The sequence below is a fragment of the Monodelphis domestica genome, chromosome 3, assembly GCF_027887165.1.
Source record: "Monodelphis domestica isolate mMonDom1 chromosome 3, mMonDom1.pri, whole genome shotgun sequence".
NCBI classification, from domain to species: domain Eukaryota; kingdom Metazoa; phylum Chordata; class Mammalia; order Didelphimorphia; family Didelphidae; genus Monodelphis; species Monodelphis domestica.
The window spans coordinates 473,864,697-473,878,189 of NC_077229.1; the positions used below are offsets into that span (position 1 = coordinate 473,864,697).

General features: G+C 35.3%; 1 long non-coding RNA gene across 4 annotated transcripts in view; it reads right to left on the reverse strand.

Annotated features, from left to right (window-relative positions):
- Window positions 1-500: 500 nt before the first annotated feature.
- Window positions 501-13,493, reverse strand: part of LOC103094312 (uncharacterized) — a 102,160-nt gene continuing 89,167 nt past the window's right edge. For 2 of the 4 annotated variants that reach the window (XR_008917889.1, XR_008917891.1), the window contains 2 exons: window positions 9,071-12,732; window positions 501-3,098 (listed from right to left, as the gene is read on the reverse strand). This is a non-coding gene — a long non-coding RNA (uncharacterized LOC103094312). The remainder of the gene's footprint in view (window positions 3,099-9,070; window positions 12,733-13,493) is intronic. The other 2 variants (XR_008917890.1, XR_464531.3) reach the window with 2 other exon arrangements.

Consider the following 13,493-nt stretch of genomic DNA (forward strand, 5'->3'; position numbering starts at 1 on the left):
CGGGTTGTAGGTGTGTCCATCTTTGTTCATTTTTAAGAAAGGAAAGAAATGGATGTGGAAATGAGAGAGGGGGAGAAGTATAAAATAGAAAATGGAGTTGTAAAGAAGACTCCAACAGTATATTGTTTATCAGACACACACATTTGAAACACAAATATTCACAAAGAATTAAATGAAAGACTGGGATCTATTTTCATCTAGACAAACTTTAAAAAATAAAAGTATCATCTTGGACAACAAAATAATAAAAACTAGTCATAGTTGAAAAGAGTAAGCAGGAAAACTATATTATACTTAAAGGCACCATAAATAATCAAATAGTATCAATAATACATATGTACCAAATGGCATTTGAGACTTTAAAGAAAAAATCAATAAAATTATAGGATGATATAGTCAGCAAAAGCAAAATAATTGGTGATCTCAGTGGGCTCCCTTTTCAGACCTAAGCAAATCTTTAAAAATATAAAAATTTCCATAGTGAATATCAATATAAAATATTGGATAAAATATTAACAAAGTGTTTATTTTAAAAGATGATACACTGACCAGATTAGATTTGTACCAAGAAATTATGAACTGAACAGATTCAGAGACATTGGAAAATTTTAAGGAACTGATGCAGAATGAAATGAACAGAGTCAGGAGAACTATTTACACAGTGACCATATCAATGTATATATAAACAATTTTAAATTACTGAAGAACTCTAAACAATGCAATGACTAGTCACAACTACAGAAAACTGATGAGTAAGTATGTTTCCTAAATCATGGAAGATGATGGACCGCAAGTATAAAATGAGATGTAATTTTCAGGTATGACAAATATACTACCAAGGGAGGCATGTTGGGGGCAGTGGCAGAAGTGTTGACGAAACAGAGAGGTAATAATAGCAATGCAAAAAAAGAAGTAAGGAGGAACCAATAAAACTAAAAATACACAGAAGAGAATAAAGTTCAGAAGTGAGGAAAGGAAACAAGACTGATAGTTGGTGGAGGAAGGAGCAACTGGGAGTGGCAGTTGGGTCTTGTGACTAGCACTTCCTTCCTGCTGGGTTTTGACTTGCTTCCTGGTGTTGGAGGAGGGAGGAGCTTGTTCAGCCCAGTCTGGTGTGGTGTGCCTCTTCTTGGTTCAGCCCAAAGACTCAGGCCCAATCACTTCTGAAAGTCAGACCTGTTCTTGTTTGCTTTCTGTCTACTGCTAAGACTCTGAATTAGACAAAGCAAGGACTGATATAGAGTAGATGGGAGTGGGAAAAACCCTCTGCTAGCCACTGGGCCTGGCCTCAGCTCTGAAGCTGAGAAAAAAACTCCAATCCCAACTGGTTAATGAACTTGATATTATTTGAATTCGCAGTCCTATAAGTGGACTATCTTTTCTGGGCATAGAGGGAGCTCAACATCAGTTCAGTCATTCAAAGACAAACAGATCTTATTGGACCCCTACTGCTTCCTCTCAGCAGGGGGCATCTCTCTCCTTTGCCTCACCAAGCAATATTCCCTCTCTCCCCTCAACTCCTCCAAACCCCCATACAAAACTCCCATAATCCCCCAGTTTTTCCAATCCCTTCATTTCTTTTCCCAATAAATACTAAAGAAGATAACACAGACAAGCAAGGGAGAGCAGTACTACTATATTAAATTATGTGCACACATATAATATATACTTTTTTAAAATATGCTTACTACAGATTAATGACTTCATAATTTTTTTTCTGTACTTCAATTTCAGAATTCAAATAACTAACAGACATTTAATCTATGCCATACCTGAAAAAGTATCTGCTCCTGACTATACTAGACAATTGGCCATCCTATCTTTAGTAAAATAGACCTACAAAATAAATGTTACTCCTACCCTGAAGCAATTTATTTCAGTTTTCTGAAGCTCTAATTGTTAAAAGGGGGGGGGGGGAGGTACCTACAGTAAGACTATGTTTTCTTCTTTTTAACTTCCACAGTTTGCTCCTATTTCTTCCCCACTTAGGAAATGCAAGCACAAGGTCTGATTCTGACCTATTGGAAAAACCAATTGGAAGATAAATGTAAATTGTGGTTGGCTCAGTTGTTATTGGCTTGATCTCCATATGGACCACTTTTCTTTGCTCTGTTCCACTCCCAAATTTGATCCTTAATCCCAATGTAGGTGTATTAAAGAAGTGCCATTGGTCACTAAAAAATCATAAACTATTGGAAACAACAACTCAATATTATTTCTTAGATTACCTTCAATTTACCCTGCATCTCTCTTGAAAGTACATGGTTATTTGCATATTGACTGCTCCATTAAAATGTGAATTCTTTGAAGAGAAAGATTAAATTTTTGCCTCTGGCCCAATGCCTGGAAAATAGTAGATGCTTAATAAATGTTTGTTGACTGATTATTGACTTGACTCATTGTTCATGTTCATGACATAAACCAAAGTCATACTGAATTCAAAATGTATTATTTATTTATTAACCTATACTAACAAAAATATGAGATGAACATTTTATAAAATGTTATTGGTTTTTGTTAACAAGAGGGAAAGAAACCAGAAAGTGACAGGTTTCCTCTTTTATCATTACTCAAATTGCATAGAATGCTTTCCAAATTAAATCGTCAGGGTAACTGTCCAGATTCCATAATACATGTTTTTCCAAAATGATGTTGGTCCAGACATACTCTAGGGAAAGATGTTTATTCTAAATCCATAGATTTATAACTTGAGTCTTAGGAATTCATTTTATTGCTCTTCAATGGGATGTTCATCTGGTCCTTTTAGATTGTCTTTAAAAAACACTTGCCAGGCAACTGGAGTTCCTAAACATGCTTGTTTAGTTTCCCAAAATCATTCACAAGGGATAAATTGCAGTGTGTAGTTATCAGCATAGGCAAGTCTGTGCAGGGTAAACAAATGGATATTTCATCTATATCCAAATCAACACAATGATTAGTAACTTGAGAATATTTGGGTTTAGACTTGAAGGATCTCCAATTCAAGTGTACTATAATGAAGAGAACACTGGATATGAAGTCAGATCCAGCCCAAGTTCATCCACTTCTAGCCACCTGCACTTGGGCAAGTCATCCTCTCTGGGTAAGAGCTTCCACATCTGTAAAACAGGGAGAAACATATTATCTGCTTTGCTGGGTAATTGTGAAGATCAAAGAGTTTATAAATTTCAAAGGTTCTAAAAAGTATCAGATGTAATATAATCCAATAGTCCTTTATCAACCTAATATGGGGATTAGATGAGGATACAAAGCAGAAGCAACAATAGGTCCTGCTCTCAATAGGCTGATAGTCAGCATTACTATATAATGCAATAGCCTTCTATCTCAGAGAACAAAGAGAACCCCTGGGGGCCTAATAGATCCCAGCTTTGGACTTACCTGGACCCAGTTCAGTCCTATGTTAGCCTGGCTTTGAAGGCAGTGGTTAGGATTTTACTTTTGTTTCTAATTCATTATATTCCTATACAGAACTCCAGGGAATTTTTCTTAAATCTTAGGTTTGGGTCATAGCTATAGTCTTCTCCCAAATGGATTAATAGATTCCCTTCTAATAATAAAAATTAATAATAATAGCTAGTATTTATATAGCACTTTAAGATTTGTAAAGTTTATATATAGCATCTCATTTGATCCTCACAACAACACTTGTAAGATAGATACATTTTACAGATGAGGAAACTGAGGCAAAAAGAGGTTAAGTAGCTTGCTAATGAATATCTTAGAGAGGTTTCAAACTCTGGTATTCCTGAGTTCAAGTCCAGTACTCTATCCACTGTTCCACTTTAACTATCAACAAAAGTATACTGTGTACAAAAAGTAGATCAGATATTTATTTCTTCTACCACAAAAGAAATATTGAAAATACAAAATTCATATGCATACTTAAAGCAAGAGAGAATAATGCATAACTACTATTTATACTTAAAACATTGTCGCATCTAAGGCTGCTGAAGATTTCTCCTTCATCTCAGTTCTGTGTTGTCTAAGAAACTCATATAACATCCTTTTCTTCTGCCAAGCCCACTGGCATATCATTGAATCACTTTGAGAAGTTCCTTTCAGTGTGGTGAGGGAAGAAAGTCATGATACTAGAGAAAAGTTCCCAGAAAATGGCTGTTAGCAGAAGAATGAGTAGTGAAGAAACTAGTGGCAATGATAGCAATAATGGTCATAATTCTCAAGACACCAAATCATGCAGGAGATGGAATGGGATCATAAGAAGGCAGGACAGAATTACCTGATAGGGTATGGGTTACAAAAAGGAGATATTAGCTGGGAAAGAAATTTTGGTTTTTTTCTATCCTTCTCTCTCTTCAATGTTCTCTCTATTCTTTGCCTCTCTTCTCTCTCAAACTCAGCCTTTTCCAATTTCAATACCCCTTCTTTAATCTCTTTCTTTTATTCTCTCTATCATTCTTTTCAATCTCTCCCTTTCTCTTTCCTTCTGCCACTTTTTCTCTTAATGACCCATAGGGTCCCCCTTTTGATAATAAAACCTTTTAAAATAAGTTTTATTTCATTGCATATTTCCCAATTAGATATAAAATTTTAACAATCATTTTTTAAAATTTTGAGTTCTAAATTCTCTTCCTCCCTTCCACCTGAAGAAGGCAAGCAGTTTGGTAGATGATAAAGCTTTACTCAATTTATACAAGAAATAATAAAACAATAATAAAACATTATCACAGGCAAATGAGTTGAACATTTAGTCCTTGTCTCTCAAGGAGAGGTAATTGAGTATAGTGAGAAAACATTGGGTTTCTACTCTGGAGCTTGGATTCAAATACCAATTTGGACACTTGATACTATAAGACATCAGAGTAGGACCTCATTGGAATAAAAAAAAAACTACAGCAATAACTACAAGTATAATCAGTTATTATACTTGCATGTGATTCATGTTAAACCCATGGGTGCAAGTAAATCGCCTTCATCTGACTAAATTCTACACTTCTAGTTCAATACCAAAAGGCCCAAGCAGGATGTACCTTTAAATACTATTTAAAGATTCTTTTTCTCTCTGTATCTCTTTCTGTCTCTTTCTCTATCTGTCTCTGTATCTCTGTCTCTGTCTCTGGCTATCTGTTTCTCTCTCTCCCCCACCTCTTTAAACATAGATTTCTTAGCCAAAATCCTTCTAAAAGTTCCCTAAAATTATTGCCTTCACTTCCTTTACCCTCACTCTCTTCTATGCCATTTATACTTTGGCTTTTCAATTTCATCACTCAACTGAAACTTTGATCTCTAAAGTTGCCAATAATCTCTGAATTGCCAAGTCTCAGTCCTCATCCTTCTTGACCTATATGAAGCATATGACACTGTTAAGTACCCTCTTCTTCTAGGTATTTTCCCCTCTTCATTCTTATCCTACCAGTATGGCCACTCCTCAGACTCCTTTGCCATTTCATCATTCACAACACTCCCATAGTTGTGGGTATACCCCCAAAGGCTCCATTCAAGGCCCTCTTCTCTTCTCTCTCTCTCTATATATATATTTCCCCTCTTGATAATCTCATTCATCCTTATGTATTTCATTATCCTCTCTATGGTGATGACTCCCAGATCTATATCTCCAACCTGAGCTCCAGTCCTGCATCAATTGCATACTAGACATTTCAAACCAGATGTCCTATAAACATATCAAACTCAACATGTTCAAAATCAGACTTAGCATCTTTTCACCAGAATCTTCCCTTTCTTTTAACTTCCCCATTTCCATTGAGGGCATTTCCCTCTTGTCCTCTAGATTCAAAACGACAGTGTTATCCTCAACTTTTCCCTTTCATTCACTCTAAATAATGATGATAATACCTCTAACAATAGTATTCATCATTTATATAGTTCTTTAAGGTTTGTACTTTGATATACCTAATATTCAGAACAACCCTGTAAAATGGGTACTATTATTTTATAGATGAAGAAACTGGAGCAGGTAGAGTTTGAGTATTGAACATGGAGTCAGGAAGATTTTCTTCCTGACTCCATGTTCAGCATTCCATCCATTATGACATGTCCACTAAGTTGCCAAAGCTTATTTCTACCTCCAATAAAGCACCTCTCTCCTATAACTCCTTCTCTCCAGATATTATCCTAGTTCAGCTGTGACCACTATTGTACATGGTTGAGTAAAACTACAGACAGGTCAAAAGAGTTAAAGATACAGGAGCATCTGTGTAGCTCAGTAGAGAGCCAGACCTGTAGATGAGAGGTCCTGTTTTTTTTTAAGAGTCAAAAATCCTGAATAACTAGAAGACCAGTGATTTCATTTGGGTTAGGAGTTGTAGTGAAAAAGATGAGAAGCCAAGTGTTGAGCTTGTGAAAGAAGAGAAAATTAATTAGATGTCTATAGATGAGAAAGTGCATCTAAAGAATAAAGAAAATTTAAGGGAAGAGAGATACTTGCTGCATGATGGTGGTAAAGAGAGGGTATGAATGTAGCAAGAGGAAGCAAGGATAGCCTAACTCCTCCTCCTGGCTTGATACTCCTTAATCCCTTACAATTTGGCATCCTACTCTTCTCAAACAGGTTTTAGCAAATTACCAATGAGATTAATTCTTAAATCTAATGGACTTCTCTTAATTATCAAACTCTTAGACTTTTATGAAGTTGACCAATTCTCCTCCTACATCCTTTTTCTTTCTTTTGCTTCTATGGCACTTCTCCCTCTAAATTTCCTTGCTACTCATTTGGCCATTTTTCCTTCTTTCACCCACTAATTGTGAGTGTCCCTATAAGACTATGTCCTCCCTTCTCTTCTCCTCCCTCTACAAAGTCTCTCCATTGTGGCCTTGTCCATAAACACCCTAGTGCAAATATCAATAATATGGAAATAGGTCTTGATCAATGACACATGTAAAACCTAGTGGAATTATGTATTGGCTATGGAAGAGGGGAGGGAAAGAACATGATTTTTGTAATCCTGGGAAAATACTCAAAATTAATCAATTAAATAAAATTTAAAAAATAAAGTAGATCATATTGAAATGTCCATATTATTCCTGCCTCCCCAAATCTAAAAGTCCACATAATCTCTCCCCTTGAGCTTTAGCCTCACATCCTTAATCACCTGCTGAACATCTCTTCCCAGATTTTATGAGTCTCTGATATTCAAAATGTCCAAAATTAAAGTCTTCCATAAACTCAGCCCTCTTTTCAACATTGCTGTTTTTGTTAATGATACCATCAATCTCCCAAACGTTCAGGCTCAAAAATGGAGTCATCTTTGGAGCTTTCTTTTCCTTCAGTGTCTACATTCAATCACTTGCCAAGTTATCTCAATTATACCTCTGTAATCTCTCTTCCATATGTAACCTCCACTTTTCCCAGCCTACTGCTGCTCTGGTTAAGTTTTCATCACTCCTCACCTGGCCTATTATAAGAGCTTCCTAATAGGTTTCTCTATCTCTAGGCTCTATCCTCTCCAATATATCCTTCATACAACTGCCAAAATCATATTCCAAACATACAGAACTGATTATGTCACCCCTATTTGAAAACTTTGGTAGCTACAGGAAAAAAATATAAATGCCTGATTGAATTAAGACTTTTCACAATATAGCTCTCTTGTAACTTTCCAGCCTAATCTCCCACACTCTACATTGCAAATGTACTACTTCTCCCCCATCACACCTTGCCTTCTCATCTCCATATATTTGCCCAGGCTATCCCCAATGCCTTAAATGGACTCCAACTTCATCTCTGACCATTGTCTTCTCTTCTGAATACTACATGTTAGGAAAAACACTGAAAAAACTAGAAAACATCCAGAAGAAGGCAACAAAGATGATGATGCATTCATTGCCATAATTAGATAATTTAGAAAAAAAGTGATGGTTTTAGGCTTAGAGAAGAGAAGATTTAAAAAGGATGTGAACAATACTTTTTTGAAAGAGAAGAGATATTAAATATATACTTTTTGACTCCAAAGGAGTCAGTGGAAGCAACTGATGGAAAGTACAATGATCTAAGGTTCAATATAAGGCCAAACTTCATAACAATTAAAGTTATCCAAAAATGGGGCAAACTAAGTGTATTTTTGCCCTTCCATTCACCTTCTTCTTTGACCTTCCCTGTCACAACAGTCCAGGACTGTAATGTTGATACCAAACCAAGGTGCTCTTTTCTAACTTGGCCTAATCAGACAGTCCTCTTTATTCCTGACCAGCCATTCCATTTATCTTCTTCAAAACTGACCTGCCCTTTCTCCTACTTCCTTAAACACTTGATAATGTTTGTTACCTTCCTTCTTTCATTTTCAATGAATGAACATCATTTTTCTCTTGCTCCTACCTCCTCACATTGAAAAAAAAGAAAAATAAAAACACAATCCTTGTAACAAATGTCTAGTCAGTTAAAACAAATTCCATCATTGACCATGACCAAAAAAAAAGAAAAAAGAAAGGAGGGTCCCTTTTTGCATCTTAAATCGACCACTTCTCTATCAAAAAGTGAATAGGATGATTTCTCATCAGTCCTTTGGAACTAAAGTTGGCTATGGCATTCATCAGAATTATTCCTATTTTTCCAAGGGGTTAAATCAATGTTTGTCAATTAACTAGATGGGTGGCTAGAGCAAGTCACTTGACCTCTTTAGGTATCATTTTTTCTACCTATAAAATAAGCAAAGAATAAATAAAGGAAAATCTCTAAGTTATCTCCAAACTCTTATATCCTATGACTCTAAGTGGCAGTTAGTTAATCTGAAAAATTATTCTATCTTAAGGTACTAATGGATTCACACATTATGCATCCCAGGGAACATATTTGTATTTTAACAGAGTACTTCGGTGGGCAATACCTTAACTCAAGGAAATGACTATGGGTAGGAATTTCTAGTAGGTTGAATTATATACAGGATGCCCCTCAAAACATATCATGATAATGGCTAGATACTCTAACTATTCCTCAGGACAGCCTTGGACACAGCCAATCAATCAGCTTTGTTGCTCAACCTTGATTTCAGACTAGGGGCCTAATGAAAAATATTTGACACAAGATATCCATGAACAAAATTATTTTATTAATATTTTTCATAGTTCTAGAACTAAATACTGAAGATATTCTACTTACCCTAGCCTAACCCAAATGTCACTTCATCCAGAAAGTGAAGCCTTCTCTGGTCCATTCCAACCCAATCTGAAATAATCACTCCTTCTAAACTCCTGCATGGCTTAGGAGAAAGAGAACTGAATTTTAAATCTGAGAAACTTGATTCAAATCCTACCTCTGCTACTTACTATTTGACCCTAGACAAGCCTTTATGTCTGAGATGATAGAATTGAACTAAGTAGTCTCTAAAGTCTCTCCAAGTTTTAAATCATAAAATGCATAGTACTTTGTATCATGCTTTCATTTTATTCTCCTTGATATCATGATCATGTCTTTTGCTGTTGTTGATTCCCATTGGTCCTGATATTAACCTAGGACCTTAGCTCTCATGTTATCATGTTATGTTAACATAGGGTCTTACGTACACAATTTCAATATTGTGAAAAGTCTAGTGATTTCATTACCCAGAGTATTCTTCCCACTCACTCAAATCGTAACCCTTCCATGCCTTCAGAGAGTCTTCATCAGTTACTGAGGCCAAAAAAAAATCATTACCTGGTAGCCAACCTTCTGGTGATGAGACTTTCCGAATTTAGCTATGCTGTTCCTGAGGTGATAGACGTACAATATGTTTCTAGGGCATATTCAGAACCTTTCCAGCTTGGTTCCAGCTTGGTAGAAACTGTCAGAGTTGTGTTCAGCTGGCATTGGCTTTAAGAATCTAGTTATGGTCATCACCATTGTCAGGATAAAGCATCAGACATTAGTAGATATTCCGTGTGTATGAGACTTTAAATAAATGTTTCTTGAAAGTGAATTTCTTAGATTCAGAGATCATGGAGAAATTAGGAGGTGTCATGCATAGAGAATTGGACTTGAAGTCAGAAGACCTGAATTCAACTCCTGCCTCAGACACACACCAAATGTCTGACCTTGGACAAATCATTTAATCCCTTCTCCTCAGTTTCCTTATGTGTAAAATGAGGACAATAATAATACCATCTACACACAAAAGTTGTGCTTTGATAACCTTAAAGCACTCTATAAATGGGATTTTTTAATAGTCAGGACTTTTTCTTTTTTTAAAGTTTATTTACTTAATGAATTTAGAATATTTTTCCATGGTTACATGATTCATATTCTTTCTCTAGCCTCCTCTCAATCCCCTCCACTGGGTTTGACATAGCACTATATAAATGTTAACTATTATTATTGTTGTTATTATTACTATTTTTATTATAGCTCTAAGGCTAGAAGGAAGTTCAGAAATTATCTAGACCAATGCCCTGAATTTACACATGAAGAAACTGAGGCCCTTAAAGGAAAAATGACTTATTCAGGGTAACAAAGTCAGATCCTCAGTCCTCAAATTCAGTAAGCTTTCTACAGTGCCAAATTACCATCAGCTGGAGAGGAGGTGTTTCCAGTTTATACATACTAAAAGCTGACTTTAGAGAAACCAACCTAGGCAAGACAAACATTTGTTTGATTAAGCTTCACTATTTCTTTATGGTATGCTTTATTGATGGTTCCTAAAACATGTAACTTGGGTTACCAACTTACTTGCTAAGACCCTTGGTGGACCTTCCTATTCAATAGGAAACATGGCAAGTATAAAAAAGGATGATTTTAGTTATATTTCCTTGGCCAGTTGGTGGTAAAAAAAAAAGTTTCCAATGATAGTAGATTGACCTGTTTACCCTCACATAGCACAGGGAACACACAGAAAACCCCAGGTCGAAGCTCAAGTCAGCAGTTAATTTGACTAAAAAAGCCACATTTTTTCCTAATGTATTCTCCTATTGAAATGATTCATCGCCATAAAAAATAAGTATCTACAGGACAGAAATCTTGAACAACAGTAATAGCAGCAAAATATTCTGCTTTTCTTTTTTACTAACTTGGTGTTAACTTAATGAAATGTGACATTGCTCTCAGTGCAATGCAATAAAAATGAAATGGTGCCCAATGTGCAAAGACACTGTGGAAATTTCAAATGACAACAGCAACAACAAAAATTGTATTTTTCTCTTTCCATTCCTTATGGCCTTTGCATTATCTTAAGAGTATGTGACTTTGCTATCCATGCATTACAATGAAAATGAAATTGGTTGCCAATGTGCCTAGACAGAGATTTCAGAAACAACTAAAATGAAATTAGGTTTCTTTGCATCATTCAAAAGGTACATAACTTGGACCCTTGCTTCCACTTTGCTTCTACATCAAAAACTGTACTGAATTTGATCACCACATGACTCTTGGGAATAGCATGTATAGACTTGGAGTATTAGAAGTTGAAGGGGACTTAGAGATCATCTAATAAAATCTTCCCTCATTTGACAGGTGATACATATGACATGCTTTTAAAATTGCAGTTCTTTTCACATTCTAAACCTTAAAATCCATTTTAAAGACAAATTTTTGACATTAAATTCATATTGTGTTTATCCATTCTTTTAAATTGGAACGTATTCTTGGTAACATGTTTGTTTCTGATGTTACTTATATAAATAAAAGGATACAGTCATTTGTGGGGATTAATAGACAAACAGAAATCTGCATGCAACATTTCTCTCATTTGATATTATTATGTTGGTGTATTTTTCCAATTTTAAAATCTTTGCTTTGAAAAAAATGAGCTGATTTTTGTTCTCTGTCAAGTTACTCTGCTATGTATTTTCCTAACATTACAAATATATGGAATAATCCTATTGTCTTCTAGTTGCTAGAAGAAAATAGGTTAAAAAAAACAAAGTAAACATCTTCAAAATGATGGTAGACGGTGCTGTTGAACTGGCACACCAACTGCCATTTAAACCATGAACATGACTTCTCACCAGGAAATTTAAAATTATACTCTTGGAAATTCCAGGTGAGATTGTCAATGGAAGCCCCTTTGTGGGAAGCCTAATCCTAAACTGAAAGCTAAACTAAATTGGATGAGAAGTCACTGGGAAAACAATCCATCAACTAATCAACCATCCTAAACAGTCAAGTTGCTTATTTAGAAAGCACATCACTGTCCTGTCAGAAAGTCCTACTTCAGTAGCTAATAGTTTCCTAACTATATGTTTGCATATAGCATAAAGTAAGGATACTAAGAATAAGAATTTTCAATCACATCGTCACAATCAGAAAATTACCAATAAGGGCCATCTTCAAACATACAGTACAATAACTATAAGGAGTCTCTTAATATGTATCAAGCATTTACAAAGTGGATTTTGCCTGGGTTGACATTTTTATTCTCAACCAAGAGATGTGTTTACTTAACAGATGGATTCTTACCTGACATGACACTGTTGGCACATAAAAACTGTGTTTAAATGAACAAAGTGATAAATTATAATCATATTTACTCTTTTGATCCCATGGTTAATTTACACAGCCTTTTGAAGTGCTGAGTCTATAATATAGATCCTGGAATCAGTTAAGTCAGAAAAGAACTAGATTGTCAACAGATATGTCAATACATGCAACCTGCTATAATTAATAAATTTCTTTTGAGACATTTTCAAGACCTGTTGCAATCTCCAGAAATTACAACTTTCAGGAGAATTCAGATTTCTTATTGAATGTACCAATTGGTTCATTCCCTGATAATGCAGAAGCTAACATTCATTTTGAATGTTGCTGGTGGACATTAGTGGTTCACAAAAGTTAGACTAAATGGGCATCCAGACCTAAAGAATCAATGATCAGAGTTTTAGACATTAAGTACAATGAGGCCTTTAGGCATGTCACTTCAACTCTCCGTGCCTTTGTGTATCTTCATTTATAAAATTAAGGGGTTTGGTCTAGATGACCTCAAAGCCTTTTACAGCTCTAACATTCTCTGAAGCTATAGGGTACAGTTAATTGTTGAGCAGCAGACTGGTGTTGAACTTTAACTTGAAGGTCTGGCTAATATTCAATGAGAAATAACACAAAAGAATCTCCCTCAACACACTCGAGATGGGGAGAGTTTAATTTACCAAGTCAATCATGCAATGTATAGTCATGAAATGTTGGGTATTTGTTGAACATTAGCTAGAAAATATGTTTATACATTCGCATACATTTACATCGAATAGACTGAAACTGCATATGCTTGCCCACATAATTTTATTTTGTCCAATAACATCATTCACATAAAAGTTTTAGGACAGCATGAAATAATTAATCACTTCTTCAATTTTAAAATTCTTCAACAATTCAGCAACAGAATGAGTTTTAATCTTAAATTTACTTTCCTTTCAAGAGTATCTTCCATGGCTTACTGGAGTCTTTCTGTTTGGATATAAATTATTTGAAATCATAGCTGCAGTGATTTAAATAATCTGCTAAAAAAAAGCTATTACATTTTCCTAAGGCTAGCCATTTTTAAATGACTTCTGGTTTGACTCATGAACAATGCATGATCAGCACAGGATTCACGTGACCAATCAGTAAAAATACAATTTTT